At 53.6% G+C, this 15,430-nt stretch overlaps 1 non-coding gene across 1 annotated transcript; it reads left to right on the top strand.

The window, feature by feature from the left end:
• Positions 1–15,311: 15,311 nt before the first annotated feature.
• LOC131873803 (5S ribosomal RNA) lies at positions 15,312–15,430 on the top strand. The gene has a single exon (XR_009371693.1). It is a non-coding gene; the product is annotated as a 5S ribosomal RNA (ribosomal RNA).

Genomic DNA, 15,430 nt, shown 5'->3' with positions numbered 1-15,430 from the left:
GTGCCAACCCCTTATCCCGCGATGCGTCCGATACACAGATAGTTCCAAGGCGACCGAGGAGCCTCACCGCATATCAATCGGGGTGCGAGGCGAGGGATGGGACGGGAAGGCCCCAACGGCTAGACGGAAGAGGCTTCAGGGCCACCTCGGAATGGTCCAAGCATCGGACGCGCTTGGGGCGACTACCAGTGCCAACCCCTTATCCCACGATGCGTCCGATACACAGATGGTTCCAAGGCGGCCGAGGAGCCTCACCGCATAGCAATCGGGGGTGCGAGGCGAGGGATGGGGCGGGAAGGCCCCAACGTCTAGACGGAAGAGGCTTCAGGGCCGCCTCGGAATGGTCCAAGCATCGGACGCGCTTGGGGCGACTACCAGTGACAACCCCTTATCCCGCGATGCGTCCGATACAAAGATGGTTCCAAGGCGGCCGAGGAGCCTCACCGCATAGCAATCGGGGTGCGAGGTGGGGGATGCGGCGAGATGGCCCCAACGGCTAGACGGAAGAGGCTGCAGGGCCGCCTCGGAATAGTCCAAGCATCAGACGCGCTTGGGGCGACTACCAGTGACAACCCCTTATCCCGCGATGCGTCCGATACGAAGATAGTTCCAAGGCGGCCCAGGAGCCTCACCGCATAGCAATCGGGGTGCGAGGGGGGTGATGGGGCGAGAAGGCCCCAATAGCTAGACGGAAGAGACCACAGGGCCGCCTCGGAATAGTCCAAGCATCGGACGTGCTTGGGGCGACTACCAGTGACAACCCCTTATCCCGCGATGCGTCCGATACGAAGATAGTTCCAAGGCGGCCGAGGAGCCTCACCGCATAGCAATCGGGGTGCGAGGTGGGGGATGCAGCGAGATGGCCCCAACGGCTAGATGAAAGAGGCCACAGGGCCGCCTCGGAATAGTCCAAGCATCGGACGCGCTTGGGGCGACTACCAGTGACAACCCCTTATCCCGCGATGCGTCCGATACGAAGATAGTTCCAAGGCGGCCGAGGAGCCTCACCGCATAGCAATCGGGGTGCGAGGTGGGGGATGCGGCGAGATGGCCCCAATGGCTAGATGGAAGAGGCTACAGGGCCGCCTCGGAATAGTCCAAGCATCGGACGCGCTTGGGGCGACTACCAGTGACAACCCCTTATCCCGCGATGCGTCCGATACGAAGATAGTTCCAAGGCAGCCGAGGAGCCTCACCTCATAGCAATCGGGGTGCGAGGTGGGGGATGCGGCGAGATGGCCCCAACGGCTAGACGGAAGAGGCCACAGGGCCACCTCGGAATAGTCCAAGCATCGGACGCGCTTGGGGCGACTACCAGTGACAACCCCTTATCCCGCGATGCGTCCGATACGAAGATAGTTCCCAGGCGGCCGAGGAGCCTCACCGCATAGCAATCGGGGTGCGAGGTGAGGGATGCGGCGAGATGGCCCCAAAGGCTAGATGGAAGAGGCTGCAGGGCCGCCTCGGAATAGTCCAAGCATCGGATGCGCTTGGGGCGACTACCATTGCCAACCCCTTATCCCGCGATGCGTCCGATACACAGATAGTTCTGAGGCGGCCGAGGAGGTGGGGGATGCGGCGAGATGGCCCCAACGGCTAGACGGAAGAGGCTGCAGGGCCGCCTCAGAATAGTCCAAGCATCGGACGCGCTTGGGGCGACTACCAGTGACAACCCCTTATCCCATGATGCGTCCGATACACAGATAGTTCCGAGGCGGCCAAGGAGCCTCACCGCATAGAAATCGTGGTGCGAGGTGGGGGATGCAGCGAGATGGCCCCAACGGCTAGATGGAAGAGGCTGCAGGGCCGCCTCGGAATGGTCCAAGCATCGGACGCGCTTGGGGCGACTACCACTGCCAACCCCTTATCCCACGATGCGTCCGATACACAGATAGTTCCAAGGCGGCCGAGGAGCCTCACAGCATAGCAATCGGGGTGCGAGGCGAGGGATGCGGCGAGAAAGCCCCAACGGCTAGAGGGAAGAGGCTTCAGGTCCGCCTCGGAATGGTCCAAGCATCGGACGCGCTTGGGGCGACTACCAGTGACAACCCCTTATCCCGCGACGCGTCTGATACACAGATAGTTCCAAGGCGGCCGAGGAGCCTCACCGCATAGCAATCGGGGTGCAAGGCGAGGGATGCGGCGAGAAGGACCCAACGGCTAGACGGAAGAGGCTTCAGGGCCGCCTCGGAATGGTCCAAGCATCGGATGCGCTTGGGGCGACTACTATTGCCAACCCCTTATCCCGCGATGCGTCTGATACACAGATAGTTCCGAGGCGGCCAAGGAGCCTCACCGCATAGCAATCGGGTTGCGAGGCAGATTATTGGGAAGGGAACCCCCTGGGATGCGGCTCAAGCAGTGCCCAAAGGGACTGGAATGCGGAATCACATCGAGAGACCCAAATGCTATACGAGGGCTCAAATCGAATTATCGATTTGGCCACGACATGGACGCATCGGAACGACTACCTTTGCCGAACCACTCGCAATTGCATCCATACCGAAACCAATAGACATTTCCGTTAGAGCCCTCGCATAGCATTCGGGAATCTCGCATGCCCCTCTAAATCGACCAATGCTGGCGCTCAATGAAAATCCGAGCGCTACCACCGTTCGAGCGCCAGCATTGGTCGAGTTAGAGGGGCACGGGGGAGAATGCTCTAGTCAACACCTCCCCTATATAAGTTATTTGTCCGATTCTCGCACAACCGTAGTCTGCCTCGTCGAATCAAACAACGGTCCCAGATTCCGACTTCCGTTCCGTAGAGACCCAAAAGCTAGATGGAGGCTCGCAAGAAAGAGAGTCGGCGCATAGCAATCGGGTTTCTCGAACGTTTAGGGACCGAGCTCACTTGCGGATAGGGCAAAATCCGCCAAGCAACCCAAAAGCTAGACGGGGGCTCGAATCGAATCGCCTAGGCGGCCACAACAACGACATGTTGGATCGACTACCAGTGCCAAACCATTCAGCAAGACTAGTCTGTGTCGAGGCCGGATAGAGATTCTCAGAGAGCGCCCGCATAGCATTTAGGAGACCTGCCGCGTCCCTCACACTCGACAAATGGTGGTGCACGTTTATAAATCCGAGCGATCCCAACCCTTTCAAGCACCAACATCGGTCGAGATAGAGGGGCACGGAGGGGGCTGCATGAGACAACACAGTCCCCTATATAAGTTATTTCTCCGATTCTCACACATCCGAAGAATGGTCATCAAATCGGACAACAGCCCAAACTTCCGACTTCCGTCCCAGAAAGCCCAAGAGCTATCTAAAACGTTCATGGCCGGAACTCGATCGCGGCTATACCAGTCCGCCAGGCAACCCAAAAGCTAGACTGGAGCTCTAGTCGAATCACCTCTGTGGCCACTGCAAGGACGTGTTGGAGCGACTACCATTGCCGAACCATTCCGCAGGTCGAGTCCATACCAAGGCCGCATAGAGATTCACGATGAGCTCCTGCATAGCAATCAGGAGACTTGCCGTGTCCATCACAATCGATAAATCCTGGTGCAAGATTTTTGCATCCGAGCGCTCCAACCAGTCGAGCACCAGCATCAATCGACATAAACGGGCACGGGGGGAGGATGCTCGAGAACACTACCTCCCCTATATAAGTTGTCACGGGGCTAGACCGGCCTGCTGCCCAAACAAGCTTTTTCCTTCCAAAGGAGGTCAAACCTCATGCGGCACTGGCAAACCTTACTCACGACTCCCATTGCGGACAAGTCCTTTCCTGTTCCCAGACTACGCCATCTCTTTTCAAGTGTCCACCACCTGACCACATTAACACACACCCATGCGGAATAGAAGTGCATGCCAACCCTCTCACAGGTTTCCTTCATCCTGATGCTTCTAGCACTCCCTTCAAGTCCCTGACTCTACTCTAGCACTGTCTTGTCGCACCATCCTTGCACCCCTGGTACAAGCTTACAGGTCTCCTCGATGTCTTCGTCTTCTTGATTCCCCCATAAGACCCTGACTACTAACACTGACCCATCCGGAACTCCTTAAGTCCTCCGGCTCCAACTCTACACACTCCTTGAGCATGCCCAGCACTCCCACAGCACTGGCACCCCATGTTGGCCTCCCTCGGCTCCTCTGAACCCTCAAGCACCAAACATATCTCATGGGATGACTAGACTCCCTGAGCTAGCTTCCTGTTTGTCCATCTCCACACAATGAACACAACACTGGGGCAATAGATAGCTTTATTGTTATGAAGAGACGGCCCCTGGCTCGATCTACAAACAATTCCAACTCTGTTGCTGGTCACTATCCTGAATACTTCCCAAGCATTCGATTACAAGTTCCTGCCCCTAGATCACCGTCCACTCTTGAAACACTAGTACAGATACCACTGCACCTCGCCCCTGGCGTTAGCTTCTTAGATAGACTCCTGATCCACGAAGACCCTGTCTCTTTCGGAACTCAACCTGGCGCACCACTGACTCCCTCCCGAGCCTGCGACGGCTTACCCAGTACACAACTCAGAACTCCTTCCTGAACAAGGACTCCAAGTCACACTGCTTTGGGCCCCCGGCCTATGCCTACATGGCTTCACTGGTGAACCCGGTTCCCTGTACATCCTATGCACAATAACCAGCTCCATGCAAACACTCAGTCTAAGTCTCTCAGACTGACAAAACACCTTGCACTCCTACTTGGGCACCAAGCTCTTCGCTCCATGATCCAATCCAATATCATTGGTCGCTGAACTCTCCTTCAACTCGGCTGTGCTCCCAGAACAACTCGCCTACGGACCATGTCCCCTTTTCGGTCATGCAACTCGTCCATCTTTGTCACCCTCTTGGACTCGCCTCATGGCTCGGCTCCACATGAGCACACTTTCGGAACCCAGTCCCTACTGCCACATTTGACCCCCACTCTAGGGCCTCGAGATCCCGGATCTCAATGCAAATCCCACTTCAGGTAACTTAGGTGCGTGCCCGGCACATCACCCCACTTGTTCCACAAGACACATGGACTTCCAACTCTGCAACTCAACCCACATAGCTTGTCCAACTCTCAAGCTCCAACATTCCGATATAGATAGCCCATTGCACGGCCATCCCCCCCTTACAAGATCTTGGGTACTCCATTTCCCCAACCGGGACAATCCATTGCACGATCATCCTTCTCGCAAGAGCCTAGGTACTCCACTTCCCTAGTCCTCGGGTCATAGACAACTCCCCGGGAGTCATCCCCAACATTGGCTCAGTTACTCCGCTTCACTGAGATAGGGACCATGAGAATGCATCCACCAGTAAACCTCACCATCCAATGATAAGGCGGGGTTACTCTACTTCACCCCTAATGTCCATGTAGGACCTCTATCTCCCTGAGACTAGAGGGCAGGGTTACTCTTCTTCACCCCTAGGAGGAGGTGTCTACCGCAGACCACCTTGGTGCACTCCTGGCACTCGGCTATTCTTTCAACCGACCCCCATATATAAGTTTTTCGTCCAATTCTCACACAACTGTAGCTTGGCATTAACCCTTTGTCAATCACCACAACTTCCACCTGCTGAGAATAACAAGGGACTTACAACCCCAGAAGCCTACTGATCTCCCTGAGACAGCAGCCCCTTACATCCTCCCCCACTTAAAACAGGCGACGTCCTCGGCGCCGGACCATTCGACCCGAGTCTCGTCCTTCGCAACATTAGGACCTGTTAAAAGTGAACTTCAGATTCACTGTGCCCTGCACTTGTATCGTTTTTGTCCCTGACATACTTGATACTTGCCAGCATACCCCATACTGGACTTTCACTTGCATGAATCCCATCCATGGCTAACTCGCTTCGGCAACACTCTGAGTCCAACTCACTGCCTCCGCACTGATCTTGTGAAGACGCTTCCTTACCTCCAACTGATCTTTGCTGCTAGTCCCCGACTCAACAACATATTGCAAGAACCCAGTTCTTGACTTTCACTGAGATGACTGTCCTTGTTTGAACATCTGTGAAACAACTCTGTGATATTCAGTTGCACCATGCCCCATACCGGCTTCTACATCTCCAAGACTCCACCGTTTGCACTGCAACATGACAGAACATCACAAACCATGCTCACCTCTCAACTCAGCCACTAGTGCCATCCTCGACGACACCCTTGTCTTCCAACTTCCACTGCTCCCGGATCCAATCCTAGCATCCGCTGAAAGACACGCTTGCTACCAACCCTGTTGTGCAAGCCCCTGGTATCTGGCCACCCTGAAGACACATACTCCACTAACCAAAACACCGAACTGACTTCCCAAGTCGCATATTCAACCTTCAGCTCTCAACTTCCTTTCTGTAGTGTCATCCTGATTGCCTGTTGACTGACCCCGGTGCGCCCTGCGTCTTATCCTATCCCCAACAACTCAACTCAAGAACAACAACCAACATACTCCCATTGATCCACCTCTAGTTGCACATGATCCTCCTGGTACTTGTCAACCACTTCCACCTCCATGGTGTACTCTCGCAAACCCACACCTCATGAGTCTGCCTAGGTGCGCTTCCCTGAAGACACCCATCTTGCATTGCATCCCACACATTTGATCTTGTCTACTTCAATCTGCTGTACTACTTTGTCTGACTGATGCACTGTCCACGGAACGCCCTGCGCCCTCGGTGCTGCAACCCAAAGAAACTACCAACATCATTCAGCCGACCAACCTCTCGTGCATAATGCCTCTGCAATCCACATCTAATGTGGGCAAGGTACTCTCTCCTTCCCTTGACTTTCTCTGTGACGGTCCCATCTTTGGTTCCCAACCTTCAGACCTAACTCGCCACAAGTCCATACCTCAGATCATGTCCCAGACACAATCCTACATCTTAGGTGCACTTCCCTAAAGACACCCAACTCTTGCATTACATCCTACACATTCAGTGAACTCACTTCCATCCATTGTGCCACTTTGTCTGACTGACGCACTGTCCACGGAACGCCCTGCGCCCTCGGTGCTGCAACCCAAAGAAGCCACCAACATTTGTAAGCTAGCCAACTTCTTGTGCCCGATGCCTTTGCAAACCACATCCAATGTGGGCAAGGTACTACCTCTTTCCCTTGACTTCCTTTGTGACTTGGCCCCTCACTGGCTTTCCACCATTGGACCTGCTTCGCCACCCAATTTACACCTCGGATCATGTCCTAGACATAACCCTACACCACACTGGGAACGACCTTATGCCATCCCACAGCCCGAATTGTTACACCTCGAACCTGTCCTTGACAAGATCCTACACCACACTGTACCTTACAGCTCCATCAATTTCACCTCGGATCCGTCCTTGACAAGACCCTACACCACACTGCTCCTCACAGCTCCTAACTCCTTTTGACTGGTCTTATATGCCACTACCCTTGGACACTGCCATATCAAATCTTGTGGCCCTGCCAACTACTTCCAGCACTGAACCTAGTTCAATACCGACTCACACCATGCCTACTTCGCTCCACCTGAACTACTAAGGCACTTCCCGTGCAAGATTTTTCCAACCAAGAGATCCACTCCGGATCCCTTGTCGCTCCACTAGCATAGTCCCTTCCCGATGGAACTCGGCCCCAGGCACAAACTCCAACCAGTTGACTACCACTCATGGAACTCGGCCACGGACTTCACCATCCTTATCCCTACCTGGATTGGCCTCACATTTTTAGTGACCATGCCTTGCTAGCCACCCTGGTCTACCTGTCCTCGACACTGCAAACCACAATCCGCCTTCGCAGTCTTCCTCTGACCACTTGATAGCCCAGCTACCTCAGCTCATCTAACTGGCCCTGCCAATTTTTATGCTCTGATACCAACTGTCACGGGGCTAGACCGGCCTGCTGCCCAAGCAAGCTTTTTCCTTCCAAAGGAGGTCAAACCTCATGCGGCACTGGCAAACCTTACTCACGACTCCCATTGCGGACAAGTCCTTTCCTGTTCCCAGACTACGCCATCTCTTTTCAAGTGTCCACCACCTGACCACATTAACACACACCCATGCGGAATAGAAGTGCATGCCAACCCTCTCACGGGTTTCCTTCATCCTGATGCTTCTAGCACTCCCTTCAAGTCCCCGACTCTACTCTAGCACTGTCTTGTCGCACCATCCTTGCACCCCTGGTACAAGCTTACAGGTCTCCTCGATGTCTTCGTCTTCTTGAGTCCCCCATAAGACCCTGACTACTAACACTGACCCATCCGGAACTCCTTAAGTCCTCCGGCTCCAACTCTGCACACTCCTTGAGCATGCCCAGCACTCCCACAGCACTGGCACCCCATGTTGGCCTCCCTCGGCTCCTCTGAACCCTCAAGCACCAAACATATCTCATGGGATGACTAGACTCCCTGAGCTAGCTTCCTGTTTGTCCATCTCCACACAATGAACACAACACTGGGGCAATAGATAGCTTTATTGTTATGAAGAGACGGCCCCTGGCTCGATCTACAAACAATTCCAACTCTGTTGCTAGTCACTATCCTGAATACTTCCCAAGCATTCGATTACAAGTTCCTGCCCCTAGATCACCGTCCACTCTTGAAACACTAGTACAGATACCACTGCACCTCGCCCCTGGCGTTAGCTTCTTAGATAGACTCCTGATCCACGAAGACCCTGTCTCTTTCGGAACTCAACCTGGCGCACCACTGACTCCCTCCCGAGCCTGCGACGGCTTACCCAGTACACAACTCAGAACTCCTTCCTGAACAAGGACTCCAAGTCACACTGCTTTGGGCCCCCGGCCTATGCCTACATGGCTTCACTGGTGAACCCGGTTCCCTGTACATCCTATGCACAATAACCAGCTCCATGCAAACACTCAGTCTAAGTCTCTCAGACTGACAAAACACCTTGCACTCCTACTTGGGCACCAAGCTCTTCGCTCCATGATCCAATCCAATATCATTGGTCGCTGAACTCTCCTTCAACTCGGCTGTGCTCCCAGAACAACTCGCCTACGGACCATGTCCCCTTTTCGGTCATGCAACTCGTCCATCTTTGTCACCCTCTTGGACTCGCCTCATGGCTCGGCTCCACATGAGCACACTTTCGGAACCCAGTCCCTACTGCCACATTTGACCCCCACTCTAGGGCCTCGAGATCCCGGATCTCAATGCAAATCCCACTTCAGGTAACTTAGGTGCATGCCCGGCACATCACCCCACTTGTTCCACAAGACACATGGACTTCCAGCTCTGCAACTCAACCCACATAGCTTGTCCAACTCTCAAGCTCCAACATTCCGATATAGATAGCCCATTGCACGGCCATCCCCCCCTTACAAGATCTTGGGTACTCCATTTCCCCAACCGGGACAATCCATTGCACGATCATCCTTCTCGCAAGAGCCTAGGTACTCCACTTCCCTAGTCCTCGGGTCATAGACAACTCCCCGGGAGTCATCCCCTAGGGACCATGAGAATGCATCCACCAGTAAACCTCACCATCCAATGATAAGGCGGGGTTACTCTACTTCACCCCTAATGTCCATGTAGGACCTCTATCTCCCTGAGACTAGAGGGCAGGGTTACTCTTCTTCACCCCTAGGAGGAGGTGTCTACCGCAGACCACCTTGGTGCACTCCTGGCACTCGGCTATTCTTTCAACCGACCCCCATATATAAGTTTTTCGTCCAATTCTCACACAACTGTAGCTTGGCATTAACCCTTTGTCAATCACCACAACTTCCACCTGCTGAGAATAACAAGGGACTTACAACCCTAGAAGCCTACTGATCTCCCTGAGATAGCAGTCCCTTACATAAGTTATTTGTCCGATTCTCAAGCAGCCGAAGTCTGGTCATCGAATCAGGTCAAAGACCACAACTTCCGACTTTACCCACAATGCAAGTCATCGAATCGAACATCGGCCCCCGAGTCGGACTCCATGCGTATGTCAGGTCATCGGACCCAAATTCCACCTTCCTGCGCATGGCAGGCCATCAATATCAACTCGGTCATCGGACCCAAACTCTGCCTTTCTGCGTATGGCACGCCTTCAAATCGGTCATCGGACCCAAATTCTGCCTTCCTGTGCATGGCGGGCCATCAACATTAACTCGGTCATCGGACCCAAATTCCGCCTTTCTGCGCATGGCACGCCATCAACTCGGTCATCGGACCCAAATTCCGCCTTCCTGCGCATGGCAGGTCATCGAACACAAATTCAGACCTCGCCAATATGCCTACGTATCGAATCGGTCATCGGACCCAACTTCCGACTTCATCCATACTGTAGGGTCTTTGAGGTTGGCGCGGTGCGCTCAACCCGAGGAGTCGACCCATCGAAGCATACACCTCCCCTATATAAGCTCTCACGGGGCTAGACCGGCCTGCTGCCCAAACAAGCTTTTTCCTTCCAAAGGAGGTCAAACCTCATGCGGCACTGGCAAACCTTACTCACGACTTCCATTGCGGACAAGTCCTTTCTTGTTTCCAGACTACGCCATACCCTTTTCAAGTGTCCACCACCTGACCACATTAACACACACCCATGCGGAATAGAAGTGCATGCCAACCCTCTCACGGGTTTCTTTCATCCTGATGCTTCTAGCACTCCCTTCAAGTCCCTGACTCTACTCTAGCACTGTCTTGTCGCACCATCCTTGCACCCCTGGTACAAGCTTACAGGTCTCTTCAATGCCTTCATCTTCTGGAGTCCCCCATAAGACCCTGACTACTAGCACTGACCCATCCGGAACTCCTTAAGTCCTCCGGCTCCAACTCTGCACACTTCCTGAGCATGCCCAGTACTCCCACAGCACTGGCGCCCCATGTAGGCCTCCCTCAACTCCTCTGAACCCTCGAGCACCAAACATATCTCATGGGATGACTAGACTCCCTGAGCTAGCTTCCTATTTGTCCATCTCCACACAATGAACACAACACTGGGGCAATAGGTAGCTTTATTGTTATGAAGAGATGGCCCCTGGCTCGATCTACAAACAATTCCAACTCTGTCGTTGGTCACTACCCCGAATACTTCCCAAGCATCCGATTACAAGTTCCTGCCCCTAGATCACGTCCTCTCTTGAAACACTAGTACAGATACCACTGCACCTCGCCCCTGGCGATAGCTTCTCATATAGACTCTTGATCCACGAAGACCCTGTCTCCTTCAGAACTCAACCTGGCACACCACTGCCTCTCTCTCGAGCCCGCGACGGCTTACCCAGTACACAACTCAGAACCCCTTCCTGAATGAGGACTCTAAGTCACATTGTTTTGGGCCCCTGGCCTATGCCTACATGGCTTCACTGGTGAACCCGGTTCCCTGTACATCCTATGCACAATAACCAGCTCCATGCAAACACTCAGTCTAAGTCTCTCAGACTGACAAAACACCTTGCACTCCTACTTGGGCACCAATCTCTTCGCTTCATGATCCAAACCAATATCCTTGGTCATTGAACTCTCCTTCAACTCGGCTGTGCTCCCAGAACAACTCGCCTATGGACCATGTCCACTTTTCGGTCATGCAACTCATCCATCTTTGTCACCCTCTTGGACTCGCCTCATGGCTCGGCTCAACATGAGCACACTTTCGAAACCCAGTCCCTACTGCCACATTTGACCCCCACTCTAGGGCCTTGAGATCCCGGACCTCTATGCAAATCCCACTTCAGGTAACCTAGGTGCGTGCCCGGCACATCACCCCACTTGTTCCACAAGACACATGGACTTCCAACTCTGCAACTCAACCCTCATAGCTTGTCCAACTCTCAAGCTCCAACATTCCGATATAGATAGCCCATTGCACGGCCATCCCCCTTACAAGATCTTGGGTACTCCATTTCCCCAACCGGGACAATCCATTGCACGATCATCCTTCTCGGAAGAGCCTAGGTACTCCACTTCCCTAGTCCTCGGGTCATCGATAACTCCCCGGGAGTCATCCCCAACATTGGCTCAGTTACTCCGCTTCACTGAGATAGGGACCATGAGAATGCATCCACCAGTAAACCTCACCATCCAATGATAAGGCGGGGTTACTCTACTTCACCCCTAATGTCCATGTAGGACCTCTATCTCCCTGAGACTAGAGGGCAGGGTTACTCTTCTTCACCCCTAGGAGGAGGTGTCTACCACAGACCACCTTGGTGCACTCCTGGCACTCGGCTATTCTTTCAACCGACCCCCATATATAAGTTTTTCATCCAATTCTCACACAACTGTAGCTTGGCATTAACCCTCTGTCAATCACCACAACTTCCACCTGTTGAGAATAACAAGGGACTTACAACCCCAGAAGCCTACTGATCTCCCTGAGACAGCAGCCCCTTACATAAGCTATTTGTCCGATTCCCACACCTGTGTAGTTTGAACCTCTGACCAAGACATCGACCCCAACTTCCGAACTCGACTGCAACAACGGCACCAGCGCCTTGGTGTGCACCTTGCGATGCACAGTCCCAACATTCGCCTTCCTGCACATGGCAGGTCATCGGACCCAAATTCCGACCTCGCGAGTATGCCTACATATCGAATCGGTCATCGGACCCAACTTCCGACTTCATCCATACCGTAGGGTCTTTGAGGTTGGCGCGGTGCGCTCAACTCGGGGAGTCGACCCAACGAAGCATACACCTCCCCTATATAAGCTATTTGTCCGATTCCCACACCTGTGTAGTTTGCACCTCCGATCAGGACATCGACCCCAACTTCCGAACTCGCCTGCAACAACCGAACCAGCGCCTTGGTGCGCACCTTGCAACGCACAGTGCCAACATTCGCCTTCCTGCACATGGCAGGTCATCGGACCCAAATTCCGACCTCGCGAGTATGCCTACATATCGAATCGGTCATCGGACCCAACTTTCGACTTCATCCATACCGTAGGGTCTTTGAGGTTGGCGCGGTGCGCTCAACCCGGGGAGTCGACCCAACGAAGCATACACCTCCCCTATATAAGCTATTTGTCCGATTCCCACACCTGTGTAGCTTGCACCTCCGATCAGGACATCGACCCCAACTTCCGAACTCGACTAAAAAGACCGCACCAGCGCCTTGGTGTGCACCTTGCAACGCACAGTGCCAACATTCGCCTTCCTGCACATGGCAGGTCATCGGACCCAAATTCTGACCTCATGAGCATACCTACTAATCGAATCGGTCATCGGACCCAACTTCCGACTTCATCCATACCGTAGGGTCTTTGAGGTTGGCGCGGTGCGCTCAACCTGGGGAGTCGACCCATCGAAGCATACACCTCCCCTATATAAGCTATTTGTCCGATTCCGACACCTGTGTAGTTTGCACCTCCGCTCAGGACATCGACCCTAACTTCCGAACTCGCCTGCAACGACCGAACCAGCGCCTTGGTGCGCACCAAAAGTGCGCACTTTTGGAGGGCACTTTTGTGCGCTCCAAAGGTGCACACTTTTGGAGGGCACTTTTTGGAGGGCACTTTTCTGCGCTCCAAAGGTGCGCACTTTTGGAGGGCACTTTTTGGAGGGCACTTTTCTGCGCTCCAAAGGTGCGCACTTTTGGAGGGCACTTTTTAGAGGGCACTTTTCTGTGCTCCAAAGGTGCGCACTTTTGGAGGGCACTTTTGTGCACTCCAAAGGTGCACACTTTTGGAGGGCACTTTTTGGAGGGCACTTTTCTGCGCTCCAAAGGTGCGCACTTTTGGAGGGCACTTTTTGGAGGGCACTTTTCTGCGCTCCAAAGGTGCGCACTTTTGGAGGGCACTTTTGTGCACTCCAAAGGTGCGCACTTTTGGAGGGCACTTTTCCTGCGCTCCAAAGGTGCACACCTAGGTGAGCACCTTCGACCACACCTTGTAGCACACCAAACTCTGACTTTCGACTTCATCCGCAATGCAGGGTCTTTGAGGTTGGCGCAATGCGCACAACCAGGGGAGTCGACCCATCAAACCCAACACCTCCCCTATATAAGCTATTTGTCTGATTCTCATACATGCGTAGCCTGCAGGAGCAATTAGGACATCGACCCCAACTTTCGGCTTCTAAATGAAAACAAGGTCTTTGAGGTTGGTGTAATGCGAACAACTAGGGGAGTCAACCCATCAAACCCAACACCTCCCCTATATAAGCTATTTGTCTGATTCTCATACATGTGTAGTCTACAGGAGCAATTAGGACATCGACCCCAACTTTTGACTTCTTAACGAAAACAAGGTCTTTGAGGTTGACGTAATGCGCACAACCAGGGGAGTCGACCCATCAAACCCAACACCTCCCCTATATAAGCTATTTGTCCGATTCTCATACATGTGTAGCCTGCAGGAGCCATTAGGACATTGACCCCAACTTTTGACTTCTTAATGAAAACAAGGTCTTTGAGGTTGGCGTAATGCGCACAACCAAGGGAGTTGACCCATCAAACCCAACACCTCCCCTATATAAGCTATTTGTCTGATTCTCATACATGTGTAGCCTGCAACAACGATTAGGACATCCACCCCAACTTCTGAATTCGTCTGCATTGACCGCACCAAAGGTGCACGCCTTGGTGCTCACCAAAATCCAACTTCCGACTTCTTCTGCAATGCGGGGTCTTTGAGGTTGGCACAGTGCGCACAACCAGGGGAGTCAACCCACCGAATGCAACACCTCCCCTATATAAGCTATTTGTCTGATTCTCATACATGCGTAGACTGCAGCAATGATTAGGACATCCACCCCAACTTTTGACTTCTTAAACAAGACAGGGTCTTTGAAGTTGGTGCAGTGCACACAACCAGGGGAGTCGACCCATCAAACGCAACACCTCCCCTATATAAAGTTATTTGTCCGATTCTCATACGTGTAGTCTGCAGCAGCGATTAGGACATCGACCCCAACTTCCGAATTCGTTTGCATTGACCGCACCAAAGGTGCGCGCCTTGGTGTGCACCCTGGAGTGCACTTTGGTGCTCACCTCGGTGCACACTTTGGTGTGCACCTCGATGTGCACCAAAGGTGCGCACCTTGGAGTGCACCAAAGGTGTACACTTTGGAGCGCACCACATAGGGTCTTTGAGAGGTTGGCGCAGTGCGCACACCAAGGTGGGTGTTGAGGTGCGTGCCGAGGTGGGTGGGTGCTAGGGTGCGCTCCATGGTGGGTGCCAGGGTGGGTGCGTGCTAGGGTGTATTCCAAAGAGGGTCATAGGGTGGGTGCCAAGGTGGGTTGGTGATATAGTGGGTTCAAAGGTGGGTACTAGGGTGGGTTCCAAGGTGGGTCACAAGTTGGGTGCCAGGGTGCTCACACTTGGCGAACGGGGCGCACTTCGCGAGGGAGGGTGTGCACCTCGACGGGGGTGGGTGGCCGGGGTGGATTCGCACGTGGGTCGCGGTTTGCTAAGTACACACTGCGACAAGCTCATAATGGGTGCGATCATACCAGCGTTAGTGCACCGGATCCCATCAGAACTCCGCAGTTAAGCGCACTTGGGCCGGAGTAGTACTGGGATGGGTGACCTCCCGGGAAGTCCCGGTGTTGCACCCT

Source organism: Cryptomeria japonica, chromosome 2 (assembly GCF_030272615.1).
Source record: "Cryptomeria japonica chromosome 2, Sugi_1.0, whole genome shotgun sequence".
In the NCBI taxonomy this organism is placed as follows: Eukaryota; Viridiplantae; Streptophyta; class Pinopsida; order Cupressales; family Cupressaceae; genus Cryptomeria; species Cryptomeria japonica.
Note: the sequence above shows the minus strand (reverse complement) of the source record. Positions and strands in the feature narration are given on the sequence as shown.